The sequence below is a fragment of the Kogia breviceps genome, chromosome 2, assembly GCF_026419965.1.
Source record: "Kogia breviceps isolate mKogBre1 chromosome 2, mKogBre1 haplotype 1, whole genome shotgun sequence".
Lineage (NCBI taxonomy): Eukaryota > Metazoa > Chordata > Mammalia > Artiodactyla > Physeteridae > Kogia > Kogia breviceps.
Genome location: NC_081311.1, coordinates 200,508,895 through 200,526,564, shown reverse-complemented (window position 1 = coordinate 200,526,564; position 17,670 = coordinate 200,508,895). Strand labels below are relative to the sequence as shown.

General features: G+C 45.3%; 1 long non-coding RNA gene across 2 annotated transcripts in view; it reads left to right on the top strand.

Annotated features, from left to right (window-relative positions):
• LOC136793648 (uncharacterized) overlaps nucleotides 1-7,696 on the top strand; it is an 82,681-nt gene extending 74,985 nt beyond the window's left edge. The window contains exons 3-5 of one of the 2 annotated variants that reach the window (XR_010839275.1): nucleotides 1,619-1,873; nucleotides 4,311-6,407; nucleotides 6,639-7,685. This is a non-coding gene — a long non-coding RNA (uncharacterized lncRNA). Of the gene's footprint in view, nucleotides 1-1,618; nucleotides 1,874-4,310; nucleotides 6,408-6,638 lie in introns of both variants that reach the window. The other variant, XR_010839274.1, reaches the window with a different exon arrangement.
• Nucleotides 7,697-17,670: the final 9,974 nt, after the last annotated feature.

Below are 17,670 nucleotides of genomic sequence, written 5' to 3'. Positions count from 1 at the left end.
AGACCAGAGCGGGGTTGGGACAGCCTGGGCGGGGGCTGGTGCATCCTCGGTGGGGTGTAGGAGGGGAGGGGGAGGGGGCCGTGTGAGAAGCCAGCTCCGGGGGCAAGTGCACTGGGCTGGAAGGTCAGTCAACCCAGCATAAGTGGAGCCGTCGCGCCCACCGGGTGCTGCTATCAGTCACGTGGCCGGGCAGCCGGGGTGGGGGGTGGGGGACGGGACGGCGGCCTTGGGCTCAGGACCAGGAGACTTGTCCTTGGAGAGCGGCTCTCTGGCTCCGTCCAGCCTCCCAGGCATCCTTTTGCTCTGATTAGTCGGCCTCAGGGCCTGCTGGACAGAGATTTTTTCCGCTAATTAACAGAAAGGAAAAGGGACTTGCTGATCGGCCACTCTTCGCGTGTCCCCACGTTCAGGGCCCTGCAGCTCCACCCGGAAACTCACCCCGAAGAGGAGACCCCAGTCCTCACCAAGTGGGCCCCAGGGCTCCCCGCCTCCCACCCCAAGGCCTTCCTGTGAGAGCCCACGTGGTCACACCTCCCTCCAGACTAACGGGTCTCCACCTGCCGGTCTGCACCCCACTCACCCGCCATGGGGAGCGAGCCTGGGGGGTTGCAGTTATAGAGTCACACGTGTGGCCCTTTCCCCCCACTTCTCTGTTTCCTAATCACTTTCCACCACCAAAGCCTGATTAAACAGCAGCTGTCCCTGACCCTCCTCTGGGTCTGGGAGACAGACTCCTGGGTGACACCGTCAGGTCATGTCCCCTCTCGCTACTTCAAAAACACAGAGGAATTGCCACCTCCCCTGTGTCACCTGACTGGGAGTAGGTGTGAAAGAGCCTTAAAAGTGGCAATTGCGTCTGCACCCAGGCCCCCGCTGTGAGTCCTTACAGCCGCTCCGAGAGGCGGGTTTTGTCGCCGTCCGTGTTCCCACGCTGAGGAGGCTGACCGCCCACGCAGGGTGCCACTGAAGGGCCTGGCATTTGTCAGGTGGTCCACACTCAGTGGTTCCCAGAGACCTGCAGAGCCGAGGAGCCTCCCTCTGCAGGGGAGGGAGGAAAAAGCAAGGTGCCATGGGGGCGGGGGGCCCGCTGGCCAGGACGACGTCAGCAGGTGACTGGCAGTGCCTCTGCCTCCTGCTGCCCTGCAGGGGGTGCTGAGCCCGGCGCAGCCTCCGACAGAACCAAGCCGAGGACTGGGGGCCTGGGCGCCGGGGGCTGGGCTCTTCCAGGGGAGCAGTGAGCTCACCTGTTTGCACCCACACTTTTCTGCACCTCTTCCCATCTCCCTTCTCCCCTGCAGACCCCTCCACACCAACCCCGGTGTACCATGGACATATCTGACACCATTCCCATCTCCGCAGCTCCTTGGCCTGTGTGGGAGGTGGCCTCTGCCGGCATCTGCCCTGACTCTCTCCATCTGTCTCTCCCTTGATGAACTGTTCCCTTCAGTGGCCCTCTGGACACTTCAGCCTGGCCGGGAGGCCCTGCCCTCCTCCAGCACTGCTTCCTGTGGGATGAGCTCACCTGAAGGCTGGTGGCCTCTCTGTTACAGGAGATACGCCCCACCTTTCTTCACCTCTGATGTCTGGGCCTCACTACCGGTGCTCCCTCTCCCCACAGAAAACAGTGATCAACGGGCAAAGAGACCTGGGTTCCAATCCCGATCTGCTTTTCAGACCAGGAACTCCTGTCATTTCCCTGAACCTTAACTTCCACTTCCGTGAAGCGGGGCCAGTCCCCTGTGCCTGCAAATGTCACAAAGGCAGAATGAGACAGCCTGTGTGGATGTGCCTGGCAGATGCCCAGATGCCAGTGTAAACACTCGGATCCACACAGAGGAGTGATGGGAACCAGAAATGGCATCTCTGTGGATAAGTATGAAATACTTATATCTTCAAATTTTTAAAGCTTTAAATGTTTAAAGTAACCATTTAGCTGAAAAAAAATGGGAGTTAAAACAGAGGTAGAGTTAAATTTGATAATTACAATACATATAAATGGTCTAAGCACTTCAAAGAAAAGGCAGAAACTGTCAGACTGGATAAAAAAACTAGACCAGACTTTAAGCTGTCCACAGGAGTTGCACTTGAAATATAAACGTAGAGCAAAAGTAAGAATGTTAAAAGGAGATACCATGTAAACTCTAATCATAAGAAAGCTGGAGTGGGTATACTAGTGTGAGGCAAAGTGACTTCAGAATGAAGACTGTTGTCAGGAATACACAGCAGCATTTTATCATGATAAAGGGCTGATGCATCAAGAGGCTATAACAAATGTAAGTACATGAAAGAAGAACTGGAAGAGGTGAAAGTTCAAACAAACCCACCATGATAGTTGGAGAGTTGATGACCCCCTCTTGTGACAGATGAAACAAGTAGACAGAAGATCAATAAGGGTACGGAGGGCTTCCCTGGTGGCGCAGTGGTTGAGAATCCGCCTGCCGATGCAGGGGACGCGGGTTCGTGCCCCGGTCCGGGAGGATCCCACGTGCCGCGGAGCGGCTGGACCCGTGAGCCGTGGCCGCTGAGCCTGCGCGTCCGGAGCCTGTGCTCCGCAACGGGAGAGGCCACAGCAGTGAGAGGCCCGCATACCACAAAAAAAAAAAAAAAAAAAATAAGGGTATGGAGAGCTCAAGCAGCCCTATCAAACAATTTGACCCACAAAATTTAATAAACACTCCACCCAAGAGCCACAGAACATATTCTTTTCAGGAAGAGTTCTCCAAATATGCAAAACCTGATAGAGGATATACAGGTGGCTCCACAGGTCAATAGAGAAGGGATTTAATGATGATGCTGGGAGATGTGCTGTTCACATGGGAAAAAAATAAAATAAAATTAGCTCCCAACTCACAGGATACCCTCAGATAAAATCTAGGTGAATTAAATTTAATTGTGGAAAATACATCTTTAAAATTTTATAAGAAAGTACAGGGAGATATTTTGTGACTTTGCAGTAAGGAATGATTTATTGAGGAAGACTTAGAAAAGGCACACCATAAAGGACAAAATTGATCAATCTGGCTGTATTAAAAGTACAAACTATACATTAAAGGACCTCATAATAAATTTAAGAAAACACCACTAGGGCTTCCCTGGTGGTGCAGTGGTTGAGAGTCCGCCTGCCGATGCGGGGGACACGGGTTCGTGTCCCGGTCCGGGAGGATCCCACGTGCCGCGGAGCGGCTGGGCCCGTGAGCCGTGGCCGCTGGGCCTGCGCGTCTGGAGCCTGTGCTCCGCAACGGGAGAGGCCACGGCAGTGAGAGGCCCGCATACCGCAAAAAAAAAAAAAAGAAAACACCACTACATGGAAATAGATATCTGCACCACAAATACGGTCAAAGGATAACAATCTAATATATGTCAAGAATCCCTACAACCAATGTTAAATAATAAACAGTACAAAAATTGGTTGTAAGGTGATTAATGAGAGAAGAATATCCAAAGGTAAACAAATCTGAAAATATTATCAATATTTCAGATAATAATCAGAGAAATGCAAATGAAACTACAATAAAATTCCATTTCATACCCACAAGATCCACAAAAAGTCTCACTATTCCAAATGCTGCAGAAGATGTAGAGAAAAAAGAGCTTTTAGGCATTGCTGTTGACAGTGTAAGTTGATACAATCCCTTCAGACAATAAATTGCCAATATCTAGTGAATATGAAAATGCATGTTACCAATAATGGGACAGTTCCACTCCTGGATGTACATATATATGTGACTTAGAGAAACTTTAAGTGCATAAGAAGAATTTTCAGAACTGGTTTTTCCTAACAATATTACATTTTGCTTAGAGATATAGATACATATGTAATAAAAGTGTATAGAACCTCATGGTGAGGATAAACATCCAATCCGGGACGATAATCATCTCTGGGAGGGGTGCTGAAGGAAAACAGGATCAGGGTGTCTTCAGCTACATGTTTAACATTTTGTTCCATGGATACATATTACATTATTCTTAACTTCTTATGTCTGAAAATTTGCATAAATTTCAGTTATCGCAAATACTTTTGAAACTTTGTACAGATGACTACATTAATTATAAAAATGTTGTTACTGTGAAAAATCACTGATTTTTAAATTGTATCTGTTGATGTAAAAGATTCTGCATTAAGTTTACCAAGCTTCCCTTAATTGTGTACTGTAAAGTTTTATATGCTAAAAGGGGGGGGAAGGTAAGGAAATGAGGCTCATCTCATGATCTTTTGGCTAAAGCCATATTTCTCAAAGTGTGGACTGAGGTCCCTGACTTTGAGGTCAAAACTATTTTCTAAATAATAAGATGTTACTCCTTTTTCACAGCGTTGACATTTGCATTGATGGTGCAAAGGAAGTGACAGGTGACACAGCAGGTGCTGTGCTTTGAATCAGCACCGGTAATGCACTCTTGTGCTTCTGAACTGGGCACTCAAGGGTAAGGCCTTTCATTTGACAGTGTTCTGGATGGAACAACAAAATTATGAGTTCTACTAAATCTCGATGTTTGAGGAGCCCATCTTGTTAATATCCTTACAAGGTGGAAAGTGCACACACGACACTTCTCTGCAAACTGGAGCACAGCATTTGTGCTTTTCAGGAAAAGCCTGGGTGACCGAGTTGGCAGCTGAACTGCCCTTTTCTGTGGCACATCATTTTTACTTGAAAGAACAACTTGCAGACAAACTAGTTAGTCTTTATCATTTCGCAGACACCATGAAAACGAATGAGGTGAACTGTTCATTCCAAAGAAAGCCACTGACAGTGTTTGTTACCAATGATAAAATGTGAACTTTCAAGCGAAAATTAGAATTTTGGAAAATGTGTATCTATCCACCATGCAACCCTTCATAGCTTCCCATTCCTTAAAGAATTTTCTGATAAGATGGCTGGTGATACAGCAAATGTGGGTTTTTGGATATTGTATAATGAAATGTGTCTACATTTGAAACTCTACAGAATTCAGTGAACCACATTTTCCAGGTGACCAAGACATGATGTTACCAAATCAGGCAAAGGCAAAAGATCCATTCAAAGAAAAAGAGAAACCAATGCACTTTAATATAACGGAAGAAAAAGTTTATTGATAATGTTTCAGATTCCACATTGCAACCAATCGTCAAGAAATTGTCAAGTTTGCTATAGTGTCAAAGAAGAATATCTACAATTATATGAAGAAACTGTCAGGAAAGTGTTTTTTGGACAACCCGTCTGCCGGATTTTCTCCACGTCCTTCAACCAAAAAACATATTCACCTGATGGTTATAGAAACAGGTGTGAGAGCACAGCTGCCATCTATCAAGTCAGACTTTGGGGAGATCTGGTAAAATTATAAAGCAGTACCACTATTTTTATTTTATTTTTTAATGGAAATACAGTTGCTTTCATAAGCAAGTTATTTATATTAACATTTAACAGGTTTATTATTGTTATTTTTAGTGAACAAATAAATATTTTGGATGCTTAATTTTAATTTCTAATATGGTAAGTATTGACAGATATAACCTATATGAACAAAAGCTCTTTGAGGTAATTTTTAAGTGTATGAAGAGGGCCAAGACCCAAACAGTTGCTAACCTCTGGGACAAAGCACACCTGCATGTCACATGTCTTATAACTGTGAACACAAGTCTTCACAGACAAACACCTCTGAAATGCGATGAGGGAAATGAATGTTTTCTAGAAACATGTCTACACTGTATTTCAGGGCCTGAGTGTGTGGGTGTAGAAATGCCTGTTTAATTATGTGGAATAAAGTTATTCAGAGGATAAGTTTTGGAGGGGGTGTGTTAAACAGCCATAGTTTTATTTCTGGTAGAGAAAAAAATACTGATATTTCTTTTTATTTAAAATATTTAGGTTGGAAACACCAGCCATATTGAAACATGACATCGCTAACTTAGCCCTGAGTAGGAAAGAAGAGGGATAGTGTACTGTCCTTGGAAGGGGCGGGGCCTCAGGCCTGCGGGAAGGACGCTCAGTGGGCCAGGGACAACATCCTTGGCCTTGGACCTCAGCCTGGCACAGAGCCACCTCCAAGGCTCCCGTGACCTTTCGCATCAGTTGCTGTGGCCAAGCGTTTCGTTTCGTTGGTGCTCTAACTAGAGTTCTAACGAAAGGCTCACACATCCATCCATTCTTTGATTCAGATATTTACCGAATACTGATCAACACCCCTGCCCGTTGTACATTATGTAGGCGCTGGAAATATCCGTCTCCCCAGGGAATTGACTCTATGGGGGAAAATCAGAGAACAAGCAATAGATGAAGTAGTTTAATTCTAAGCATCAGGAGGGAAATCGTGAATGAGAGCTGCCTTTGTTGGCGTGGGCAGAAGAGGCCTCTCTCTGGGTGGACCTCTGACATTGACAGAGGGTGGCTGTGAGGCTCTGGGGACAGTGTTCCAGGCTAAGGGGACAAAAGGTGGGGTGGGGCTTCCCTGGTGGCGCAGTGGTTAAGAACCCGCCTGCCGATGCAGGGGATACGGGTTCGTGCCCCGGTCCGGGAAGATCCCACGTGCCGCGGAGCGGCTGGGCCCGTGAGCCGTGGCCGCTGAGCCTGCGCGTCCGGAGCCTGCGCTCCGCAATGGGAGAGGCCGCAACAGTGAGAGGCCCGCGTACCGTAAAAAAAAAAAAAAAAAAAAAAAAAAAAAAGGTGGGGTGGATTTGCAAGCTGGAGGCCATTGGGGGTTCTGAGATGCTGGGCTGTGCGACCAGGTCAAATGCCAGCAAACAGACCCGACATGGTCTGAAGGTGAGTGGAGGGGGCCTCGGGGTCTGTGGAGAAGCAGAGCCCGCGGGGAACCCTCTGCCCGTGGTCCCCACAAGCAGCCTCCACCGTGGAAGGTCCCTGAGCATGTCTGGGTTGTTTCCAGGAACTCTTATCTCACCCCTTTGCACGCCTGTCAGAATGGCTAAAATAAAAATAGTGACAACACCAAATGCTGGTGAGGATGCCAGGAAAATGGACCCCTCACCCACTGCCGCTGGGGCTGGAAAGCGGGACGGTTGTTCTGGAATAAAATCTGGCAGCTTCTTACCAAACTGAACATGCGACTACACATGACCCAACCACGAACTCCTGGGCATTTATCCCAGAGAAATGAAGGCCATGTTCCCACAAAAGCCTGTACCTTGATGTGTATAACAGCTTTGCTCATAAGAACCCCAAACTGGAAATAACACAGATGCATCATAGACTCTAGATCCACAATAAAAAGGAAGAACTATTGGTACAAAAACTTGAATGATCTCAGAGGGGTTATGTTGAATGAAAAAACCAATCTCAGAAGGTTACATAGTATATAACCCGCTTGCAATGATGAGATTACAGAGACGGGAGAGCAGATAGTGGTGACGGGGGTCAGGGAGCGGGAGGGAGGTGGGGAGGCTGTAGGAGGAGCCTGAGGGAGCCTGTGCTGGTGGATTCAGGAACCTACACGTGTGATTAAATTCACAGAACTAAATACCCTCGTTGGGCGGGTGGGCATGGAAAACCGGCAAAACCGCATCCCTGGGTGTTTTGTATTGATGTCAATTTCGTGCTTATGATATTATACTCTAATTACCCAAGATGTTACCTTTGGGGGAAAGTGGGTGGAGGGTGCGGGGGTCTCTCTCTACCATTTCTTTTTTTTTGTATTGTTTCTTACAACTGCATGTGAATCTACATTTACCTCTAAATAAAAATGGTTTTTGTTCGTTGGTTTGTTTAAAAATGACTAAGACAGGCTTCCCTGGTGGCGCAGTGGTTGAGAGTCCGCCTGCCGATGCAGGGGACACGGGTTCGTGCCCCGGTCCGGGAAGATCCCACGTGCTGCGGGGCGGCTGGGCCCGTGAGCCATGGCCGCTGAGCCTGCGCGTCCGGAGCCTGTGCTCCACAACGGGAGAGGCCGCGACGGTGAGAGGCCCACCTATCGCCAAAAAAAGTGACTAAGGCAAATCGGTGGATTTCATGCTGTGGCCGTGGAGAGCGCTCGGCGCCGTCAGGCAGAGCAGCGGAGATCAGCGCCGGAGGAAGGCTCTGGGTCAGCCGTCGGCCCAGTGCTTCACTCCTCGGCTCTTGGCTCGTGCGGGGCTGGGGTCCCCGACCAGAAAGGGTGTCTGCCTGTCTCCCTCCTGCCCTATCGCTCAGGCAGGCCTCAGGCTCCGTCACTGAGCACTCCAGGCTCAGCGCTGGACAAGACCATGTGAGCGGGCCGGGGAGGGCCGGGGAGGGCCGGGGAGTGCGGACACCGTCTCAGGACCTGCTCTCCAAGCCCGGCGGCCACTTCTCCTGCCCACGTCCTCAGTGCTCTCCCACACCCCCCTCCGCCACCACCTTCCAGACCATTCCGAAGGCCCCCGCTCTGCTCTTGGTACCAAGCTACGAGTTACACTTGACGAAAAACTGGCTTAAAATCTTCTCAGCGTCGTCAAGGGCACATCCTGGTGCCAAGAGGGGGAACTCAAGCCACTGTCCTCTTTGGTTTGCAAAGAATGAAATTTTCAAGGAATAAGTGAGACTCATTCAGCAGGATCCGTATTATTTTTCCTTCCAAGCCCGGCATGGGTTTAGAAGTGAAGGGACCCTCCCAAAGCTCGGTATGGATTTGCGAAGCCACAAGCACTTCAAAACCAAATTTAGAACTTTGCCAAACCCCAAATTCCAAGGAATACTTTGATGCCTATTAAAGCCCTATAAAGTCAGACCGCGTGTAAAGGGGCTTTTGACCCATTTCCTAGGTCCTGTGGGGGTCAGGTGTCCACTCAGCAAGGCGGTGTGTGCTCAGCCTGTGCTATAACCCCGCTGACGGAGCGGCCACCGAGAACCCAGCCTCGCAGCCGGGCCCGTGGCCCAGGCTCTGTGACCCAGGGAAGCTGCAGCCCTGGACTCCGGGCTGGTGGCCCCTGGCTCCTTGGTTTTCCCTGGAGAGTGTTTAATCCCACCTGGCCTTGGTTTCCTTGTCTACAGAGAGGCGACCTGCTTAGCAGAGGCTCTGGTGCCTAGTAGGTTTGAAGAAAACTACTACTCTCTCCTTCTGTCCCTGCAGCCTTAGGTTTGAATTTTCACTGAAAAATTGCCCACAGGCCCGTGTAAAACACCACGTGTGCTTATAACTTGCCTCTTGTCTCTGAAAGTCAAAGTACTGCGCTCTGTGAATCCGCACGGGCTCCGTCCTCCCCGGGGGTTGCTATGGGAACATCGTCTGTGGGACGAGGGCCTGGCCGCGCTGCCTGAGAGCCTGCTCCACGGAGGCAGAGCTGAGAACTCAGCCGGTCCCGTGCCACCTGAGTGGCTTGTCGCCAGTGAGATATCAAAGTAGATCAGGGACGAAAGATAAGTAAGCGTGATCTCTGGACCTCAAACAGGCACTCAACTTTCTCCTGCCCAATAGGCTCATCTGCAAATCAGTTCCTGCCTGCCTTCCTCCTAGAGGTTTGTGTCTTTGGGACTCTTTGGTCACAGGTGAGGAAACGCACTCAAAGACGCCCAGGGCCTTGGTGGCAGCTGAAACCCAAGAAACGGTCTCCACTGCATCTTGGGAGGCTCCAGATGAGCCCGTGGGCCAGGTGCCCGCTCTCCTGCCGTCTCTCGTCCCTGCCTCTCTCTGTGTGGAGGCTGCTGACCCACATGCCTAGCAGCCCTGACGTCCATTTCAAGGCCCCCATCTCCCAGGTGCACTTCCAGCCAACCTTAGACAATTGTCATGGCTGTGGAGATGAGTGAGGAAAAAGAGGGGAACCCTCTGGTACCACACATATTAGGAAAAAGGTGGAGGGAAGGGGGAGCCATTACCCAAAGGGGGGAGGATGCAATTCCTAGAGGAAAGAAAGTAAATGCCAGATCAAAAATAAATACCCAGGTCCACACCGCACACCAGACAGGAGGGGTGGGAGCGGTTTGTCAAATGCGAGAGACTATATGCATCTTCAAAGAAGATATGAACAAGGCCAATAAGCTCATGAAAAGAGCCTCAATGTCACTGGCCATCAGGGAAATGCAAATCAAAGCCACAATGAGGGGCCACAGACACTAGGATGGCGAGAATCAAGGAGACAGATAATCGCATTGGTGAGGATGTGGAGAAATCGCTCGTGTGGATGAAAAGTGGTGTAGCTACTTTAGGAAACAGTTTGAAAGTTACTCAGAGAGTTAAACAGTTACCATATGACCCAGGACTTCTGCTCCTAGGTATATACTCAAAAGAAATGAAAACATGTATCCACACAAACACCTGTACACAGATGTCTGTAGCAGCATTCACAGTAGAGGCAGAAAGTGCAAACAACCCAAATGTCCATCAGCTGGTGAATGGATAGACAGAATATGGTATATGCACAGAACAGAATATTATTCAATCATAGGAAGGAATAAAGCGTTGCTGTGTGCTACAATGTGAATGAAACTTGGAAACACTGTTAGCTGAAAGAAGCCAGTAGCAAGAGATGCTATATTATGTGATTCAACTGATATGAAATGTCCAGAACAGGCAAATCCATAGACACAGAAAGTGGATCAGTGTTTACCTAAGACCGGGGAGGGTGGTAAGGATGGGAACGTTGTGGGAGTGACACGGTTTCTTTGGGGGGTGATAAAAATGGTCTAAAATTGACAGGGGTGGTGGTCACACCACTCTAGAAATATGCAAAAGGTCATTGAATTGTGTACTTTAAATGGGTCAATTGTGTGTGAATTGTATCCCCATAAAGCTGTGAACAAAAACAGAAAGATGCCCTTTGCCCGTACGTCTCCCCAGGTCCTAGTCATCACCGAGGTCCCAGCTCCGATGCTGGTTCTACCAGGAGGTTCCTAGCAGCTGAAGCCTGTAGAGATCTCTCTCCTCAGCGGTTGCACTCTCTGCTCTTTGCTCGGCCCTGCATACAGTTTGCCTGCGCTGCTCAGACGCGACCAGGTAAGAGCAGCTGGCCCTGGACCCCTGGTGTGGCTGTGAGAAAGCAGATACTCCTGTACTTTCCCCATGCTGGCCCAGCACTGGTCCAGTTTAGAGGGGACCATTCTCATTTCAGTGACCATCAAACTTTCACCAACAGTCAGGGCTGCCTTAAACAAGGGCCTGGGAGCCTCCACCTGTGTGTACATAGAACTCACTGCCACCTCCCTCCCCAGGAGGAGTTCTGATATCAGCTCTTCAGGAAAGGAAACCTTTTCCTCCATATTATTATGGAGAATACGGATATCATTATTATCCATAAAGATACTCAAGGTTATGCAAGGTTTTGTACTCTCCATTTTCCTACTTAATACATCACACATTTTTCTTGCTTCTTCATAATCTTGAGAATCATAGGAGAAGAAATATAATATGCAATCCATTCAGTGTACCATAAATTACCTACATTCCCCGACTGACAGGTGTCCAGTGTGCCTTGTGAGTTGGATAATTCTTCAATAAATGTCTTTACACATAGGCTTTTGCCATTTTGGGGATTTTCTTTCAGGACGACTTCCCAGAAATGTCACCGGGAGGTCAAATGGAACAAACAATTTTATGATTCTTGTTATGTGCTGCCAGATGCTTTTCCAAACAGCTTGTCTGCTTTACGGTGCCCAGGGACGCGGGAGTGGGCAGGTAGAAGGCTCCTGATATAGTGCTAGGCTACCCACAGCACAGAGGGCCGCTCCTGCTGAGGGGTTTTGGAGATGATCAACAAGGGGCCTTAGCAGCGGGTCTGGGTGGATAATTCCAGCTGAGCACAGAGTGGGCAGGCTTGGAAGTGAGAAAGCACGTGTCCAGTCTAGCCTGGCTCTTTCTCCAGGCTGGCAGGAGGCAGGGGTCCCTGCAGGGGCTCTAGGAGATCCACGCTAGAAAAGCAGATCACTCTAGGGAATAGGCACCTGGGCTAATTCTGATTCACTAGGTTTTTGTCAAAACACCCGAGAGCTCTCCCCTTGACCAGCTTATCCGTTCATCTTACAATCTCTGAGACCCATGAGACCCTACAGGGGTATCACTCAGGAGGTACGTACTCAAACAGTCCCTTGATGGCCAACAGCAGTAGCAGATTATAACCCATAGAATAATGCAAGAATCCATAAGATCATACCGATACAAAAGTAAAGGAATAAATGAACAAGGGGTAAGGAAAAAGCTCTTCCCTGCAGTAGAAGGTGAGTTAATAAATGGAAGGGGTGACGGACTTTGAGAACCACAGCTCTGCAGCATCACCATTAGCACTGATTCAGACTGGAGTCTCCAGTGACTGCCGAGATGACTGGTGGAAACTGGACCCCACCTTACCAAGTGCATCCTGATGTGCTGTGCCACCCATAACCCCACCTCCGGGGTGGACCTGCCCAAATACATCCTCTGGATTCAACCCTGGGGCCACCCTGCAAATATCCACCCCATACCCTCCAGGACTGTCAAGTTCAGTGGAAGATAGAGGGGCTGAAGAACCATTCCAGAAAAGAATGAGCCTAAAAAGGCATGAAATTCAGCCCAACATGTGATCCTGGACTGGACCCTGGACTGAGCAAAATGGCCACAAGAGGAAATATAGGATAGCTAGCAAATAGGAATATGAACTCCAGATCACTTATTAGTATTGTATTCTTACTTCATTTCCTGTTAAGAATATCTCTATTCTCAGGAAATATACAAAAAATATTTAGGGGAAAGACGTGGTGTTTGCAATTTATCCCAAATAGTTTAGGAGAAAAATATCTATCTATCTATCTATCTATCTATCTATCTATCTATCTATCTATCTACCTACCTATCTATCTATCTATCATTGAAGATGATAGATCCAAATGGGGAAAATATTTGTAATTGAGGAACTTGGGTAAAGGGTGTAAAGGAATTCTATGTACTACTTTTTCAAAGTAGTGATACAGATGGCTTCTATAAGAGTATTGCTTTCAAAGAGCAAGAAATAATCATTGCTTACAGGGACATAACATTTAAAGATTTCAGGATTTTTTTATACCCGTTTGAACGGTGTGTGATCTAGATCAACACTCTTTTGCAGTTGTGGAAAGGAGAGGTGAAGTGATTTGCTCAGGGGGATACAGATAATATGGGGCAGAGCTGGCTCTTTGCTGTAATTCTGGTTCATGATATGATGAGTCACTAGCATGGGTTACCACTGGCTCCTGCCCCAAAATCAATCTCAGTGGTGCACCAAAAAGCAGAGGCAAGTTGGTGAATCCATAAATAAATAAATAAACAAAACCTCGAGAACCTCTGGGTACTTGGGCTTCTGGGTAAGTGAGTAGAGGGAGGAATTATGCCCTAGAGTAGAAAAAGGGTAGATTCTGGGGATGGGATATGAGAAGGGGAGTTCTCACTGTGTGCCCTTGCCCTTTCCCCCGGGAACTGGGCAATAATTTTCTGCCCCTAACCACTGTAAGGGGTGTCAGCTTCTACATGGTTTATACTAAGAATCAGCAGACAATTGCTCCCACCATATCAACTAGGGAAAGTTATAATTATAAAGACATTGGACATCCATGGGAGTACAAAGGACCAGACAAATTAAATTCCAGAGCAGGCAAGTTCATTGAGGAGAGCTTCCCCAAGATGGCTGAGTAGGAAGACCCTGAGCTCACCTACTTCCATGGGCACCAAAATTACAGCTGCTGACAGCAATTTTCAATGAGAAAGACTGGAAGAGTAGCAGAAAAGATTTCCCACAGCTAAAGATATAAAGAAGGAGCCACAGCAAGACAGGTAGGAGGGGCAGAGATGCAGTCTAGTCAGAACCCACAACTCTGGGTCAGTGACCCATAGTCATGTTCTTCCCAAGGAGCAAAAGTCTGAGCTCCACATCAGCTCCCCAGGTAGGGGACCTGCACTGGGAGGATAAGCCCCCAGAACATCTGGCTTTGAAGATCAGTGGGGTTTACTTTCAGGAGAGCCAGAAGGCTGTAGGAAATAAGAACTCTGCTCTGAAAAGCCACATGCAAAATCTCCCACACTCTGAATCCCAGTGCAGAGCAGTAGTTTGGAAGGATCCTGGGTCAGACCCAATTTTTGATCTTGAGGAGCCTCCTGGGGAGGCAGGAGGCAGCTGGGAACACCCTGAGGATAAAGAAGCTGGTGGCAGTCTTTTTGGGGAGCTGTTTCTACCATGATGACACCGGTGCTGGCAAGTGCCATTTTGACATCCTTCCTCTAGCCTATTAGCACCTGGGGCTTACCTGCCTACCAGTGGGCCCACAGCCACTACACAAGGCAGGGCCAGGGGTCAGTCCACCTACCAACATGCCCACAGCAGTTGGCCCCACCACAACAGAAGGGCCCATGCAGCCCACATAGAAGGCACCCCTAGGGCACATAGCTCTTGTGGCCAGAGGGAGCATGTTGCTCCGCCCAATAGGACACCTCTAACATAAAACCACTTCTCCAAGGCTGAGAGGCATAACCACCTGCCTAATATGTAGAAATAAACACAGAAAATTAGACCAAATGAAGAGACAGAGGAATCTGTTTCAAATGAAAGAATAAGACAAAACCTCAGAGAAATAACTAAATGAAGTAAAGATAAAGCAATCTACTCAATAAAAAGTTCAAGGTAATGATCATAAAGATACTCAAGGAACTCAGAAGAAGAATGGATGAACATAGTGAGAATTTCAACAAAAAGTTAGAAAATATAAAGAAGAACAAAACTGAGCTGAAGAATACAATAACTGAAATGAAAAATACACCAGAAGGAATCAACAGTAGGTTAGATGATACAAAGGAATGGATCAGCAAATTGGAAAATAGAGTAGGGGAAATCACCCCAGCTGAACAGAGAAAAGTATTTTTAAAAATTAGGATAGAGACCTCTGAGACAATATCAAACACACTAACATTTGCATGATAGAGGTCCCAAAAGGAGAATAGAGAGAAAAAGAGTCAGAGAACTTATTTAAAGAAATAATAACAGAAAACTTCTAACCTGGGGAAGGAAACTGACATCCACTTCCAGGAAGCATAGAGAGTCCTATAGAAGATAAACTCAAAGAGATCCATACCAAGACACATTGTAATTAAAATGGCAAAAATTAAAGATAGAGAATCTTAAAAGCAGCAAGAGAAAAGCAGCTAGTTAAATACAAGGGAATCCCAGAAGATCATCAGTTGACTTTTCAGCAGAAACTGTAGGCCAGAAGGGAGTAACATGATATATTTAAAGTGATGAAAGGAAAAGAATCTACAACCAAGAATATTCTACTTGGCAAGATTTTCATCAAGATTTGAAAGTGAAATAGAGTTTTACATACAAGCAAAAGCTAGTAGGAATGTTAAAAGACAAAAGTAGTAAAATTATCTATATCCACAATAAGTGGTTAAGGAATACACAAAATAAAAAGATATAAAATATGATGTCAAAAACATAAAATGTGAGGGGGGAGTAAAAATGCAAAGTTAGAATGCATTCAAACTTATCAATTTAAGATAATCATATATAATAATCATATGTTGTTATATATGAACCTTATGATGACCACAAACCAAAAAACTATAATTAAAAAACTGTAGATACACACAAATAAAAGAGAAAGGAATCCAAACAAAACTAAAGATAGTCATCAAATCACAAGGGAAGAGAGCAAAATAAGAAGCAAAGAACAAAAATTTGACTACAAAACAACCCCAAAACAAATGACCATAAGCACATACCTATCAATAATTACTTTAAATGTAAATTGAGTAAATGATCCAATCAAAAGACATAGAGTGGCTGAATGTATTTAAAAAAAAAACAAGAAACAAAAAAACAAAGCCCACAAATATGCTGCCTACAAGAGATTAATTTCAGATCTAAAGACACACACAGACTGAAAGTGAGGGGATGGGAAAAGGTATTCTAAGCAAATGGAAACAAAAAGAAACTGGGTAGAAAAACTTATAACAGACAAAATAGGCTTTAAAACAAAGACTGTACAAGAGAAAAAGAAGGACATTACATAATGATAAAAAGATCAGTCCAACAAGAAGCAGAAATGAAAGAGAAGTTACAATCCACACCACAGAAATACAAAGGGTTATGAGATTACTAGGAACAATTAATTACATATTGTAATTCATCTCAAGACTGAATCAGGAAAAAATAGAAAATATGAACAGACCAATCATCAGTAATGAAATTGAATAAGTAATAAAGTCCCAACAAACAAAAGTCTAGGATCAGACAGCTTCACAAGTGAATTCTAGCAAAGGTTTAAAGAAGAGTTAATATCTATTCTTGTCAAACTATTTCCTAAAAATTGGAAAGAAAAGAATGCTTCTAAATTTATTCTCTGAGACCAATATTACTCTGATACCAAAACCAGACAAAGATACCACACACAAAAGGAAATTACAGGCCAATATCATTGATGAACACAGATGCAAAAATCCTCAACAAAATATTAGCAAACTTAATACAACAGTGCATTAAAAGGATCATACACTATGATCAAGTGGGATGTATACGAGGGATGCAGGGATGATTCAATATCCACAAATCAATCAATGTGATACACCATATTAACAATTGAAGAATAAAAATCATATGATCATCTCAACAGGTGCAGAAAAATCTTTTGACAAAATTCAACATACATTTATGATAAAAACTTTCAACAAAGTGGGTATAGAGGGAGTGTACCTCAACATAATAAAGGCCCATATATGATAAGCCCACAACTAACATCATACTCAGCAATGAAAAACTGAAAGCATTTCCTCTAAGATCAGGAAGAAGACAATGATGCCCACTCTTTCCACTTTTATTCAACACTGTATTGGAAGTCTTAGCCACAGCAATCAGACAAGAAACAGAAATAAAAGACCAAATTGGAAAGGAAAAAAAAAAAAAACCTGTCACTGTTTGCAGATGACATAAAGCTATATATAGAAAATCCTAAAGATGCCACCAAAAATCTATTAGAACTAATAAATGAATTCAGTAAAGTTTCAGGATACAAAATTAATATAAAGAAATCTTTTGCATATTTTTACATCAATAACAAACTATCAGAAAGAGAAATTAACAAAAAATCCCATTGCAAATCAAAAAAGAATAAAATACTTAGGAATAAATCTAACCAAGGAGATAAAAGACTTCTATTCTGAAAATTATAAGACATTCAGGAAAGAAATTGAAGATGACACAAACAAATGGAAAGATACACATTGTTCATGGATTGGAAGAATTAATATTGTTAAAATGACCATACTACCCAAGGCAATCTACATATTCAATGCAATATCTAACAAAACACCAATGGCATTTTTCACAGAAATAGAACAAATAATTCTAAAATTTGTATGGAAACACAAAATACCCCAAATAGCCAAAGCCTCTAAAGAAGAACAAAGCTGGAGGTATCATGTTCCCTGATTTCAAACTATACTGCAAATCTGTAGTAATCAGAACAGCGCAGTACCAGCACAGGAACAGACACATGGATCAGTGGAACACAGTAGAGAGCCCCCAAATAAACCAAGGCTTATATGGTTAATTAATCTATGACCAAAGAGGCAAGAATATACAATGGGAAAAAGACAATCTCTTCAATAAATGATACTGGGAAAACTGGACAGCTACATGCAAAAGACTCAGACTTGACTACTCTCACACCATATACAAAAATAAACTCAAAGTGGATTAAATACTTACATGTTGGACCTGAAACCATAAAACTCCTAGAAGAAAACTTAGACAGTATACTCTTTGACATCAGGCTTAGCAATATTCTTTTTGGA